Source organism: Mobula birostris, unplaced genomic scaffold (genome assembly GCF_030028105.1).
Source record: "Mobula birostris isolate sMobBir1 unplaced genomic scaffold, sMobBir1.hap1 scaffold_385, whole genome shotgun sequence".
In the NCBI taxonomy this organism is placed as follows: Eukaryota; Metazoa; Chordata; class Chondrichthyes; order Myliobatiformes; family Myliobatidae; genus Mobula; species Mobula birostris.
The window spans coordinates 22,453-37,270 of record NW_027276932.1 but is presented as its reverse complement, the minus strand read 5'-3'; the positions used below and the strand labels follow the sequence as shown (position 1 = coordinate 37,270).

The window sequence follows — 14,818 nt, the reverse complement described above, 5'->3', positions numbered from 1 at the left end:
AGGGACAGAAGCTGGCTGACTTCACAGTGGAGGTGTCGAGGGGGTCTGATCAAAAACACAGCACCACCCACCCGAAACAAACACAGCGACCAAGCACTGATCAAACATACTCTCACCCCCCCAACACTGATCAAACAACCCCACCCTCATTCCCAGAGCCATCGCACTGATAACATTTAAAAATTTCTAAACCTGAAGTCTTGTTTTTTTAAGGAAAAACTCAGAAGCTCTTAAAATAATCACCACAAATTCAAAGCAAGTGGGAGAAAACTCCCTCGGTACTGCCTCTCCCACAGTACGGCCCCTCCCAATGCCAAGATCTGCTGCCAGTCAGCACCTGAAGTATCTGGATCTCCCGGTAGGTCTGCTCCAGTTCCAGCTGTGTGAATCGCTTGTGTAGCTTGTACATCTGGACGGGCTCCATCACTGGGTGAACAGTCAGCGCTCTGCGGAACCTTGCGTCCTCCTCCTTATCGGGGTCCGTCGCCTTCCCCAGCTCAAAGTAACGATACTGGCTGCCCTGTGGGGAGGGAGGCAAGCTTGTTACTCTGCTGGCAGAGCCCGTGTACCCCCAAGATATCACTCTACCCACACCCCCCACCAACCACCCTGCCCTTGGCTCCTGGTCTGACCCTCCCCAGGGCCCGATGGCCATTCAGCCCTTTTACACCATGCTGCTAGCCATCACATCAAGGGCTGCAGAGACTGGGCAAGCTGGGACCGTTTCCCCGGGAGCGACAGAGGTTGAAGGTGATCTTGTAAAGGTTTGTACAATCGTGAGGGTCGGGGATGGAGTAGATGGTCACGAACAGCTTCGCAGGGTAGGGGATAGGGAAGTATTGTTACAGGAATTGGTTTACTGTCAGATGCACTGAGATACAGTGAAAAGCGACACAGAGACCCTGAGTGTGGAGCATCAATGACTGGGCAGAGTTGGTGAATGAAGGGCATGGGTCATTGAGGGAGGGTGGGGAGAATGTTTGTGTACAAGTGTACAGTTCTGGTCACCCTCCTACAGAAGGGACCTGGTAACAACAGAAAAGAGTGCAGAAGAGATTCACCAGGATGTTGTTTGGAGTGGAGGACTGTACCTACAAGGAGTCTGCCAAAACTCTTGACGAACTTCTATAGATGCACAGTGGAGAGTATCCCAGCTGGCTGCGTCACGGCCTGGTATGAAAACACTGATGTGGACTGGAAAAGGTTACAGAAAATGGCGAGCTCAGTCCATCACACCACTGAGCACTGCCACAAGAGAGCAGCATCCATCATCAAGGACCCCCACCGACCAGGCTGTGCTCTCTTCTCACTGCTGCCAGCAGGAAGGAGATACAGAAGCCTTAGGTCCCACACCACCGGGTTCAGGAATAGTTATTACCCTACAAATACGTATTCGAGTTCTGAACCAGCAGATAACTTCACTCACGACATATACAGAACAAGCTGCAAGAAGAGACGGGAGAGGAGGGTGCACGTGCAAAGTTTAGAAGTGTTTGAACACGTACTTAGGTAGGAACGCTGTAGAGGGATACAGGTTGCATTCAGGGAAATAGGACCAGAGTCAATATCCATCATGGTCAGTGTGGACAATATGATGTAGGAGGAGAACTGGGCCATTCAGCCCATCGAATCTGCTACACCATTCCATCATGGCTGATCTATTATCCCTTTCAACCCCGTTCTCCTGCCTTCTCTCCGTAACCGTTGATGCCCTGACTAAACAAGAACCTATCAACCTCCGCTTTAAATAAACCCAGTGACTTGCCCTCCACAGCCATCTGAGGCAGTGAGTTCCACAGATTCACCACCCTATCGGTAAATAAATTCCTCCTCATCTCTTTCTAAAGAAATGTCCTCTATTTTAAGTCCGTGCCCTCTGGTCCTGACTCACCCACTATAGGAAACACCCTCTCCACAGTCACTCTATCGATAGAGGCTTTTCAATATTTGGTAGGTTGAATTGCTTCCCCACCTGCCCCCGCTCCAGAGCACAAACTACAAGAACATGAGGCTATAGGGCAACTCTATAAAACCAGGGGAGCATGCCTTATGAGAATAGGTCGAGTGAACGCAGCCTTTTCTTCTTGGAGCGACGGAGGATGAGAGGTGACCTGATAGAGGTGTATCAGTCAGCGGCTTTTTCTCCAGGGCTGAAATGGCTAGAATGAGAGGGCATAGTTTTGAGGTGCTTGGAAGTAGGTACAGAGGAGATGACAGTGGTGGAGGCAGATATGGAGAGGGTCTTTTAACAGACTCCTGGATAAGTACATGGAACTTAGAAAAATAGAGAGCTATGGGTAACCCTAGGAAATTTCTAAAGTAAGGACATGTTGGTCACAGCCTGTATTGTGTTGCCATCTGTTGTCGGCCCCCAACCAACACATATTCCACTCTCCCCTCCTACCCCTCCTCACAGTCCCTCACCCTGCTCTTGTGACTACACCCCTTCCCCACACGAAACCACCACGGTGGGCTTCACAGCTCTACAGGTGGAAGGCAGCTGAAACGTCTTAACCCAAGCAAGGCTGCAGGACCGGATGGTGTCAGTACCAGGGTGCTCAAAGCCTGTGCCCCTCAGCTATGTGGAGTACTTCACCATGTCTTCAACCTGAGCCTGAGGCTCCGGAGTGTTCCTGTACTGTGGAAGACGTCCTGCCTCGTCCCTGTGCCGAAGACACTGCGTCCCAGTGGCCTCAATGACTACAGACCGGTGGCATTGACCTCCCATATCATGAAGACCCTGAAGAGACTTGTTCCGGAGCTGCTCCAGCCAATGGTCAGGCCACACTTAGATCCCCTCCAGTTCGCCTACCAGCCCCGACTAGGAGTTGAGGATGCCATAGTCTTCCTGCTGAACCGTGTCCACGCCCACCTGGACAAGCCAACGAGCACTCTGAGGGTCATGTTTTTTGACTTCTCCAATGCGTTCAACACCATCCACCCTGCTCTGCTGGGGGAGAAGCTGACAGCGATGCAGGTGGATGCTTTCCTGGTGTCATGGATTCTTGATTACCTGACTGGCAGACCACAGTACGTGTGCTTGCAACACTGTGTGTCCGACAGAGTGATCAGCAGCACTGGGGCTCCACGGGACTGTCTTGTCTCCCTTTCTCTTCACCATTTACACCTTGGACTTCAACTACTGCACAGAGTCTTGTCATCTTCAGAAGTTTTCGGATGACTCTGCCATAGTTGGATGCATCAGCAAGGGAGATGGGGCTAAGTACAGGGCTACAGTAGGAAACTTTGTCACATGGTGTGAGCAGAATTATCTGCAGCTTAAGGTGAAAAAGACTAAGGAGCTGGTGGTAGACCTGAGGAGAGCTAAGGTACCGGTGACCCCTGTTTCCATCCAGGGGGTCAGTGTGGACATGGTGGAGGATTACAAATACCTGGGAATATGAATTGACAATAAACTGGACTGGTCTAAGAACACTGAGGTTGTCTACAAGAAGGGCCAGAGCCGTCTCTATTTCCTGAGGAGACTGAGGTCCTTTAACATCTGCCAGACGATGCTGAGGATGTTCTACGAGTCTGTGGTGGCCAGTGCTATCATGATTGCTGTTGTGTGCTGGGGCAGCAGGCCGTAAGGCCAGTGATGTTGTGGGGATGGAACTGGACTCTCTCACGGTGGTGTCTGAAAAGAGGATGCTGTCTAAGTTGCATGCCATCTTAAACAATGTCTCCCATCCACTACATAATGTACTGGTTGGGCACAGGAGTACATTCAGCCAGAGACTCATTCCACCGAGATGCAGCACAGAGCATCGTAGGAAGTCATTCCTGCCTGTGGCCATCAAACTTTACAACTCCTCCCTTGGAGGGTCAGACACCCTGAGCCAATAGGCTGGTCCTGGACTTATTTCATAATTTACTGGCATAATTTACATTACTACTATTTAACTATTACTATTACTATTTAACTATTTATGGTTCTATTACGATTTATTATTTATGAAGCAACTGTAACGAAAACCAATTTGCCCCGGGATCAATAAAGTATGACTATGACTATGTGCTGTAGGTTTTCCATGTTTCTGACTCTGACTTGCTTTGGGGGGGGGGGGGGGTGGCACAGTGGTGTCGCGTACAGTGTAACATTATTACAGTGAAGGCTAGCACCCTCACATTGGGGTTCAATTCCCAGCTCTGCCGGTTTGTTTGTTCTCCCCAAGACTGAGTGGGTTTCCTCCGGGTCCCCCCACATTCCAAAGATGGATGGGTTAGGGTTACAACGATGAGAACGGAGACGCAAGTGACGCATTTCATCGCATGTTTCAATGTAAGTGCTAGGTTAACACTGGTTAGACCACAGGGGAGTCCTGCGTACAGTTCCAGCCCCCACACGATAGGGAGGGTGGAGTGCAGGGGAGATTCACCAGAACGTTGTCTGGGACTGAGTATTTCATTCACAGGAGATTGGAGAGACTGGGCTTTGACCACAGAGGTACACAAGATCACGAGGGCAGAGTCACGGTGGTATTGATAGTGGTTTATTGTCACATGAACCGAGATACAGTGAAACACCTGTCTTGCAGACTGTTCCTACAGATCAAATCATTACACAGTGCATTGAGGTAGAACAAGGTAAAACAGCAACATTGCAGAATAAAGTGTAACAGTTACAGAGAAAGTGTGGTAGACAATATGGTGCAAGATCATAGCGAGAGCAAGATAACAACATTTAACATCTGATAGGCAGGGTGGAAGCTGTCCTTAATCCTGATTGTACAGGCTTTGAGGCTTTTGTCTCATCTGCTCCATGGGAGGGGGGAGACGAGAGAGGGAGAGGCCTTTGATTACGCTGGCTGCTTCACTGAGGCAGTGAGAAGTGTCGACAGAGTCTGAGCAGAGCGCGCCCACAGCTGTCTGCAGCTTCTTGTGGACAGAGACCAAAACTAAACACAGGTTTAGGGCAAGGATGGACCCCAGAGGAAGCTGGAATCTGAAATGTTGCCTCAGGATTAGTGGAGACAGAGACTCTCACAATGTGTTTGAGGCATCTGGATCACCACCTCAGTCACCCAGGATGAGAAGGGTATCGATGAGGTGCTGGGAAATGGAATTAGTGTGGGTGGCTACTGGGTCAGTCTAGACCTTGTGGGCCGAAGGGTCTGCCGTCTTAGTGATTAAAACCACCCCTTCCCAGTCCCCCACAGATGACACCCCCCGAGAAAACAGCCTCTCTATAATTGATTTCTCTATCTCTGATAATTTCTCCCTTTTCCATTCCCCATTCTGGTTCCTCTCTTCACCTGCCAATGCCCCCTCCCTTTTCCCCCATGGTCCACTGTCCTCTCCTATCAGATTCCTTCTTCTTCAGCCCTTTACCTTTTCCACCTATCACCTCACAGCTTCTTACTTCATCCACATTCCCCTGCCTCCATCACCTATTCCGGCTTCTTCCCCCTTCATCTCCAGTCCCGATGAAGGGCCTCGGCCCAAAACATCGGCTATTTATTCCCCTCCCCAGATGCTGCCTGACCCGAGTTCCTCCAGCATTTTGTGTGTGTGCTGCTCTGGATTTCCAGCACCTGCAGAATCTCTTGTACTTGTGTGTCTATAATCTGTGTTCCCGGCCACCCACAGGACAGGTTCTAATGGAGTCTGGGCTCCTGGAATCTAGCTCTTCCAGGGAAACGTGTTTCAGCAGCAATTCAGAAACTGGCAGGAAACAGCACAATCCCAATACCAGGATGGGATTCTGCTCACAGGCTCCAGGGTGAGAAACTCCACAGCTAACTGACACACCCATCCACATCTCTCCTCCCTGTACAGATTATTCTATAGCTATGAAATTACAGGAAGGTTAACAATAGATTTAATCAAATGAGAGCCACTTCAGAAAATAAAACTTTATCACAATTGAATTTCTATCCCATACTTTGTGACAGTGAAACCAATCATTCGATGTGGGACATTTGGATTCTGTCCCATTGAAACGACATGGAAGACGATAGACAGAAGTTCATGTTAATTGACGATCACTGAGAATAAGATCAGGGAAGGTATTAGTCACCACCTCCCGCATTATTAAGCAATTCTGCAAATGCTGGAAAGCTTGAGAAACACACGAAGTGCTGGAGGAACTTGATAGTCAGGCAGCATCTATGAAGGGGAGTAAACAGTTGATGTTTCGGGCTGAGACCCAAAGACACGAACTTGGAGTATTGTGTGAAGTTCTGGTCACTTACCTACAGGAAAAATCTCAATAAGATTGAAAGAAGAGTGGAGTGAAGAGAAAATTTACTAAGATGTTCCCGAGAGTTGAGCACCTGAGTTATAGAGAAAGGTTGAACAGGTTTGGACTTAATGAGGGGAGATTTGATAGAGGTATACAAAATTATGAGGGGCATAGATAGCGTAAATGCAAACAGGCTTTTTCCACTGAGTTTGGGTGAGACTAGAACTAGAACTAGAGGTCATGGGTTAAGGGTGAAAGGTGAAATGTTTAAGGGGAAACTCTTTCACTCTGAGGGTAGTGAGAATCTGGAACGAGCAGGTTAGATTTAAGAGAAACGTGGATAGAAGGAGAATGGAGGGCTACATTCAGGTCAATGGGACGAGGCAGATTAATAGTCCAGCATGAACTAGGCGGGCCAAAAGGCCTGTTTCTGTACTGTGTTCCAGGATTCTATGGTGTCAGGGTCACCAGCCTGCAATTTTCTGGCTTATTCTTAAAGCCTTTCTGATAAACGAACCAATGTTAGTTAAACTTCAGCACCTCACCCGCTGCCAAACACGTTTTAAATATCTCTGCTCGGGCCCCTGCAATTTCTGCACCAGACTTTTCTCTTTCCCAGTTACCGCTCCTACGTAGCTCAGTTTTAGTCGGTGAGAACACCCCCACCACTGCAACCCACAACGCAGGGGGTGGCCACAGAGGGAAGAGAGATGGCAGTGTAGCCGTTCCTGTGACAGCAGCCCTGGGTATTGCCCCTGGGCACAATGCCGAGGCAGCACCAGGGATCGGAAGGGAGGACTCACAGCTAGAGGAGCTGAACAAGAGTGTTTGAAAGGGTTAGGGTTAGGGTTAGGTTAGGTTTCTGACAGGATTGTGCACGGGCAGGGGCCTCTGTTGCCGTGTGCTGCGGTCTCTGTGACACAACAGCAGCTCTACCACAAAATCAAACCCCCCCTCCTCTCTGCCCCCACCCCCCAGCTCCGGGAGCTTTCTGTCTACGTCAGCACTGACAGCTCTGCACTGGGCTGAGAGCCGGGTCTGTGTTTTGGGCCTCGGGAGACCAGGTGTGCCGCAGGGCTGCGTGCAGCCCATTCACGTGACTGCTCTCTGGAACAGAGGCTGTTTGTCCCACATTCTGCCAGGGCCCCTTCCTGACAAGAACAGGAGCACAAGTCGGCCATCTGGGCTGTAGGCAATAAGGCTACGGCTGATCTGGCTGTAGACTCAAGTCCACCTATCTACCTTTTCCCCAGGAACATTCACTGTCCTGCTGAATACCCCCACCCACTAACTCAGCCCTCCACACCCCCAGTCACCACCACTTTATCATCTCCTGTCACACACCTAATACAGACGCTCCTGTAACGAGGGAAAAGCTGCAGACGCTGGAAACTGGGGAAACTCACACAAAATGCTGGAGGAACTCAGCAGGTCAGGCAGCATCTATGGAAAAGAGTACAGTCAACGTTTCAGGCCGGAACCCTTCAGCAGGACTGTGCCTAGCGTCACTTTATGGACATAGAAACCATCTTGTGTATTTATATTTATTGTGCTTTTTATTATTGTGTTCTTTATCTTACTGTTTTTCTATGCTATATCGGATCTGGAGTAACAATTATTTCATTCTCTTTTACACTTCTGTACTGGAAATGACATTAAACAATCTTCAATCTATGCAAAATTCTATCTAACCGTCTTAAATATATTAAATGAGGCAGCCTCCACTGCTTCGCTGGGCAGAGAATGCTACAGATTCACTACTTTCTGGGAAAAGCAGTTTCTCCTCATCTCATCCTAAATCTATGCCTCCAAACCCGGAGATTATGTCCCATAGTTCTTGTCTCACTTTCCAGCCTCTATCGTACCTACCCCTTTCATAGTCCCCTCTCATTCTTCTGAATTCTGGCAAGTATGGTCCCAGGTGACTCAACCTCTCCTCAGATTAGTCCCTCATCTCTGGAATCAACCTGGTGAATCTCCTCTGCAAGGCCTCCAAATATATCCTTCCAGTAAGGAGACCGGGTACGGCTTCACTTTGCCCTTCATAGCTGCAGCACAACCCTTCTGCTCTTACAACGTAATCCTTCTAGCAATGAAGGCATAGTCTAACTTTAAAGTAAACTTATTGTCAGAGTACAGATATGTCACCATATACAGCCCTGAGATTCATTTTCCTGCGGGTATACTCAATAATTGTACAGAATAGTAACAACAACTGGATCAATGAACGACCTCCAAACTAGGGCTTTCAACCAGAGTGAAGACAAACTGTGAAAGTGTAAAAAGAAACCATACTGTAATATAAATAAATGAGCAATAAATATCGAGAACATGAAATGAAGAGCCTTTGAAAGTGAGTCCATGGCTGTGGGAACAGTTGAGTGATGGGGCAAGCGAAGTTGTCCCCCTTGGTTCAAGAGCCTGATGGTTGAGGGGTAATAACTAATCTTAAACTTGGTGGAACTAGTCCCAGGGCCCTTGTACCTTCTTCCTGAAGGCAGCAGCGAGAAGACAGCATGGCCTGGGTGGTGGGGGACTCTGATGATGGATGCCGCTTTCCTGTAATAGTGTTTCATGTACATGTGGCGGGGAGGGCTTTGCCCGTGATAGACGCGGCCATATCCACTACTTTTTGTAGGATTTTCTGTTCAAGGGCACTGGTGTTTCCATACCAGGCTGTGATGCAGCCAGTCATTATACTCTCCACCACACACCTATAGAAGTTTGTCAAAGTTTTAGATGTCACGCTGGATCTCCTCAAACTCCTAAGGAAGTAGAGGTGCTGCTGTGCTTTCTTCATAATTGCACTTGCGTGTTGAGCCCAGGCCCTGCCCCCTGAAATGGTAACACCTCAGTTTAAAGTTGCTAACCCTCTCCTTCTCTCATCCTCCAATGAGGACTGGCTCATGGACCTCTGAGTTTTCTCTAAAGTCTACAAACAGTTCCTTGGTCTTGCTCACATTGAGGGAGAGGTTGTTGTTATGGCACCACTGAGGCAGATTTTCAGTCTCCCTCCTATGTACTGATTCATCACCATCTTTAATTCAGTCCACAATAGTGGTGTCATCAGCAAACTTGAATATGACACTGCAGCTGTGCTTAGCCTCACAGTCATAAGCGTAAAGCCAGAAGAGCAGGGGGCTAAACACACAGCCATATGGTGCATCTGTGCTGATGGGAGATTGTGAAAGAGATGTCGTTGCCAATCCAAACTGCCTGGGGTCTGAAATTCAAGATCCAATTGCATGAGGAGGTATTGAAGCCAAGAAGCTAACTGATTAGTTTTGAGGGGATTATGGTATTGACTGCTGAGCTGTCGTCGATAAAGAACATCCTGATGCATACATCTTTGCTGTCCAGATGTTCCAGGGTTGAGTAAAGAGCCAGTGAAATGTTATCTGTGTGGACCTGTTGCTCCGATAGGCAAATTAGAGTGGATCCAAGTCACTTCTCAGGCAGGAGTTGATGTGTTTCATCACCAGCCTCTCAGATACACAGAAATGAAGTGTTTTAGGTGCTACTGGGCAAAAGTCATTGAGGCAGGGCACCACACTCTTCTTGGGCACCCGTGTAACATTTCATTTGCCTTCTTGCTAGCTTGTTGTGACAGCAAACCAACCTTTTGTGATTCCAGGTACAAACTCCGCCAAGTCCCTCTGCACAACAGAATGCTGAAATCTTTCACCAATTAAATTATAATCTGATCTCTTATTTTTCCTTCCAAAATTGATGACCTCACATGTACTGTGGTACTCTATCGGCCAGGCCCTTGCCCACTCACCAAACCCATCTACGTCTCTGCAAAGGCTCCACATCTTCTACACAATTTGTTCTTGCACTCAATTCACTGTCATCAGCAGTGATACACCTCACTCAGTCCTCTCCTCCAAATTGTTAATGTATAGCGTGAACAGTTGTGAGCCCAGTACTCTGCGCACCACTGATTGCCAATCGTGAAGACCCTTTTAACCCAATGCTCTACCTTCTACTGGTTAGCTGACCAACTCCACACATCCTTACCTTATGGGTAAGTCCTTCCTGCAGCACCTTATCGAATGCCTTCTGGAAACCCAAGTATATAAAATGCCCCTGTTCCTCTCCATCTACTGCACTGCTCGCCATTTCCGCCACAGACCCCTCCTGACAACAACCTTCCCTGGCAAAGCAAAAGAGCTGGTCATTGACTTCGGGAACAGGGGTGGTGCCCGTGCTCCTGTTTCCATCAACGGTGCTGAGGTCAGCGGTTCCAGAGTTTCGCATTTCTTTTATATTATTTATTTTGTTTAGTGCTCCAGTACAGAACAGGCCCTTCTGGCCCACTGAGCCTGTTGCCCAGCAACCCACCGATTTAAGCCGAGCCCAGCCACAGGACAGTTTACAATGATCAATTACCCCGCTAACCAGTGCGCCTTTGGAATGTGGGGAGAAACAGGGAGCACCCAGAGGAAACACACGCGCACACGGGAAGGATGTGTGAAAGTTCCCAGGAGCGAACATCACCAATAGCCTCTCCTGGTCCAGTCACGTCGACGTCACAGCCATGAAAACTCACCAAAGCCACAACTTCCTCAGAAGGCTAATGAAATTTGGCCCTTACCAATTCTTACTAAAACACTATTTGGTCTGGATGCATCACAGCTTGGTATGACAACTGCTCTGCACCTGACCACAAGCAACTGCAGAGTTATGGACACATCACAGAAACCAGCCTCCCCTCCACGTCTCTGTCTGTACTGCTCACTGCCTCAATAAAGCTGCCAGCAAACTCAAATACCCACCCACATGGGCATTCTCTCTTCTCCCTCTCTCATTGGGCAGTAGATGCTAAAGCCTGAGAGTATGGACCAGGCTCAAGGACACCTTGTAGCCCACTGGTACAAGACTGTTGAATGGTTCCCTTGTACAAGGTGGAAGTTTGACCTCACAATCGACCCCATCATGCTCCTGCACCTTAATGTATAACTGTAGAACTTTCTCTGCAACTTCATTCTGTTATTGTTTAACCTTGTTGTACTTCAATGCACTGTACATAATGACTTGCTTTGAATGAACAGTATACAAGTTTTCAACAGTACATGTGACAACAATAAATCATCCAATACTAGGAGAAATTCAGTTATACTTCGATCCCTTTCCAAGGGGAACCCTAACGACAAGGTCTTTAATTTTACCTGTCTCATTGCACAGGACCAGATCTACATGTTGCTCAGCCTCCTCGGCAACAAACAGCCCCCTCAACTCTGCCTCCGTTCCATCGGCCAGGTTACCACACCATTAACCAATCAGAAACGACTGCCAAAGCATCTCCCCACCTCCCCAACTGCCCCTCCCTCGGTACTTACCCCCACAGTCACACCCCTCACACCCTCCCCTACCTTGCACTCACCCCAAGAGTTCACCCCCACCCCAACCTCCCACTCAGCCCCTTTACTTCACTCCCCTCGCCCACCTCGCACTCACCCACACAGATGACGGCCATGATGTTGATGGAGAAGTGCCCAGGCCACTCATGATCTCCCCCCCCACCCAAACTACCTACCCCAGCCTAACGCCTCCCTACAGTTTAAATCCCGATCCCCTACCACTCATCTACCCCAGCCGAAACCCTCCATACAATTTAAACCCCAATCCCTTACCACTCATCTCTCCCAACCATCTAACCCCTCCCTGCAGCTTAAACCCCAACCCCCTACCTCCCATCTCCCCTAACCATCTGCCCCAGCCTAATGCCTCCCTACAATTTAAACTCCTATATCCTACTTCACTCATCTCCCCAACCATCTACTCCAGCCTAACCCCTCCTTATAATTTAAACCCCAATCCCTTACCACACATCTCTCCCAACCATCTACCCAAGCCTAACCCCTTCCTACAGTTTAAATCCCAATCCCCTACCACTGATCTCCCCAACCACCTACCCCAGCCTAACCCCTCCCTAGAGTTTAAACCCCTATATCCTACTTCACCCATCTCTCCCAAACCATCTACCCCAGCCTAACCCCTCCCCTAGTTTAAATCCCGATCCCCTACCACTCATCCCATCTACCCCAGCCTAACCCCTTCCTACAGTTTAAATCCCAATCCCCTACCACTGATCTCCCCAACCACCTACCCCAGCCTAACCCCTCCCTAGAGTTTAAACCCCTATATCCTACTTCACCCATCTCTCCCAAACCATCTACCCCAGCCTAACCTCTCCCCTAGTTTAAATCCCGATCCCCTACCACTCATCCCACCATCTACCCCAGCCTAACCCCTCCCTACAGTTTAAATCCCAATCCCTTACCACTCATCCCCCCACCATCTACCCCAGCCTAACCCCTCCTGTTTGACTTAAGGATTGAAGGGCGGCCATTCAGAACAGAAATGCGAAGAAATTTTTTTAGTCAGAGGGTGGTGAATCTATGGAATTTGTTGCCACGGGCGGCATTGGAGGCCAAGTCATTGGGTGTATTTAAGGCAGAGATTGATAGATATCTGAGCAGCCAGGGCATCAAAGGTTACGGTGAGAAGGCGGGGGAGTGGGACTAAATAGGAGAATGGATCAGCTCATGATAAAATGGCGGAGCAGACTCGATGGGCCGAATGGCCTACTTCTGCTCCTTTCTCTTATGGTCTTAACAAGCCCTACCCCCTACTTCACCCATCTCTCTCCCTCCCAACCATCTACCCCAGCCTAACCCATTACAGTTTAAACTCCGACCCTCTACTTCACCCCTGACAGTTCACCCCCTCCCTACCTGGTACTCGTTGACACAGTTGACCGCTACGTAGTCGATGACACAGCGCCCCAGCCACTCGTCAGCCCGGCCGCTCACGATCTCGTTGCGGCAGCTCTCCAGGTGAGGCTGCAGCTTGACCAGCAGGCTACGGGATAACAGGTAGCCGAAGCCGCCCAGGCAGTACCGGCCCTCCGTGTCGCCGCCAATGAATTCCTCAGGGCGGCCCATGTACAAGTCTGCGTCGATGCTCAGATGCTCGACCAGGGCTTTCACGCGGTCCGGCTCTGTGTACGTGTCGTCCTGCACGAAAAAGAACCAGTCGTAGTCGGCAGCGTAGTGCTGGAAAACGTACTTCACCGTCTGGTACATGTTCCAGATGGGCCGCTCGTCCCCGTGCGTCACGATGTACATCCCGTGAGGGACCTTCCTCCCTCTCGTGCCGGTGAAATACAACACTTTGTCCATGTGGCTGCCCATCGTCCGGTTCACGGCCACTGCCAGGCTGTTTAGCGTGTTCTTGGACGTGAGGACACCCACAAACAGACGCTCCCGGATGCCCAACTCTGTGCTAATGTAGCGGGACCTGCGGACACACACAGGGTCACTCACCCCTGGAACTGGGGCACAGGGTCACTCACCCCTGGAACTGGGTCACCCACCCCTGGAACTGGGTCACCCACCCCTGGAACTGGGGCAGTACGAGGCAGACAGAGTGAGTGAAGCTCCCTCTACACCATCCCATCACACACTCCCAGGGTCAGACACAGAATGAAGTTCCCCCTATACTGTCCCATCACACACTCCCAGGGTCAGACACAGAGTGAAGCTCCCTCTACACTGTCCCATCACACACTCCCAGGGTCAGACACAGAGTGAAGCTCCCTCTACACCATCCCATCACACACTCCCAGGGTCAGACACAGAGTGAAGCTCCCTCTGCACTGTCCCATCACACACTCCCAGGGTCAGACAGAGTGAAGTTCCCTCTATACTGTCCCATCACACACTCCCAGGGTCAGACACAGAGTGAAGCTCCCTCTGCACTATCCCATCACACACTCCCAGGGTCAGACAGAGTGAAGTTCCCTCTACACTGGCCCATCACACACTCCCAGGGTCAGACACAGAGTGAAGCTCCCTCTACACCGTCCCATCACACACTCCCAGGGTCAGACACAGAGTGAAGCTCTCTCTACACCATCCCATCACACACTCCCAGGGTCAGACACAGAGAGGAGCTGTGCTGACTGAGCTGGGAGAAATCGAGGCAAAACTACTGGATAAAGTTCGCGGAATACTTTGGAGGTGGCTCTAAAAGTCTCTTGAACAATCGAGTGAGTGACGGCGCTGGTGAAGAAACTCGGTGTGCAGTTTTACTGCCGGTTTGGGCTGGGTTTGTTGGCGGCTGCTAACTGCATAGCTCCCAGCTGCGGCCGCTGGCAACTCGCCAGGAAGCCGGTTCGCTCCAAAACCGGAGGCAAACGCCGTCGTTCCCCCCCATTGACAGCGGGGTAACGTTCCTCCTCCATTGTTTTTCCTGATTTTCGTCCGGTGTTGGTGCCGAAGCATCTGGAAGGACGTTTCGGCCTCTCCCGGCCTGGGTCTCTGCAAGTCCGACGGAGCCTTTCCTGGCGTCGAGCCAGCGAGGAACTGTCGACTGCAAACTTTCCCGGCCAGTTATTCGACTCGTTCCAGGACTTCTAACCGGCACCGCTGTAGGATTCTCGGACTGGAAAGAGCGCCAGCATGCCGGACCGGTCTCCAGGGAGTCGCGGGCCTTCGGGGAGTTACGCAAGGGCGGCTGCCTCCCCGGCCTCGGACAACGCCCTTTTTCGGTCGGTGAAGGTGGAACGTGGGGTGCAATGTATTTTGCGCCCTGGAATGACACTAGAAAAGTGTACGGAGGCAATGG

The 14,818-nt window shown here is 50.1% G+C and overlaps 1 pseudogene; it reads right to left on the bottom strand.

Annotated features, from left to right (window-relative positions):
- LOC140193107 (chondroitin sulfate synthase 2-like) overlaps window positions 1–13,486 on the bottom strand; it is a 16,623-nt pseudogene extending 3,137 nt beyond the window's left edge.
- Between the last annotated feature and the right edge of the window lie 1,332 nt (window positions 13,487–14,818).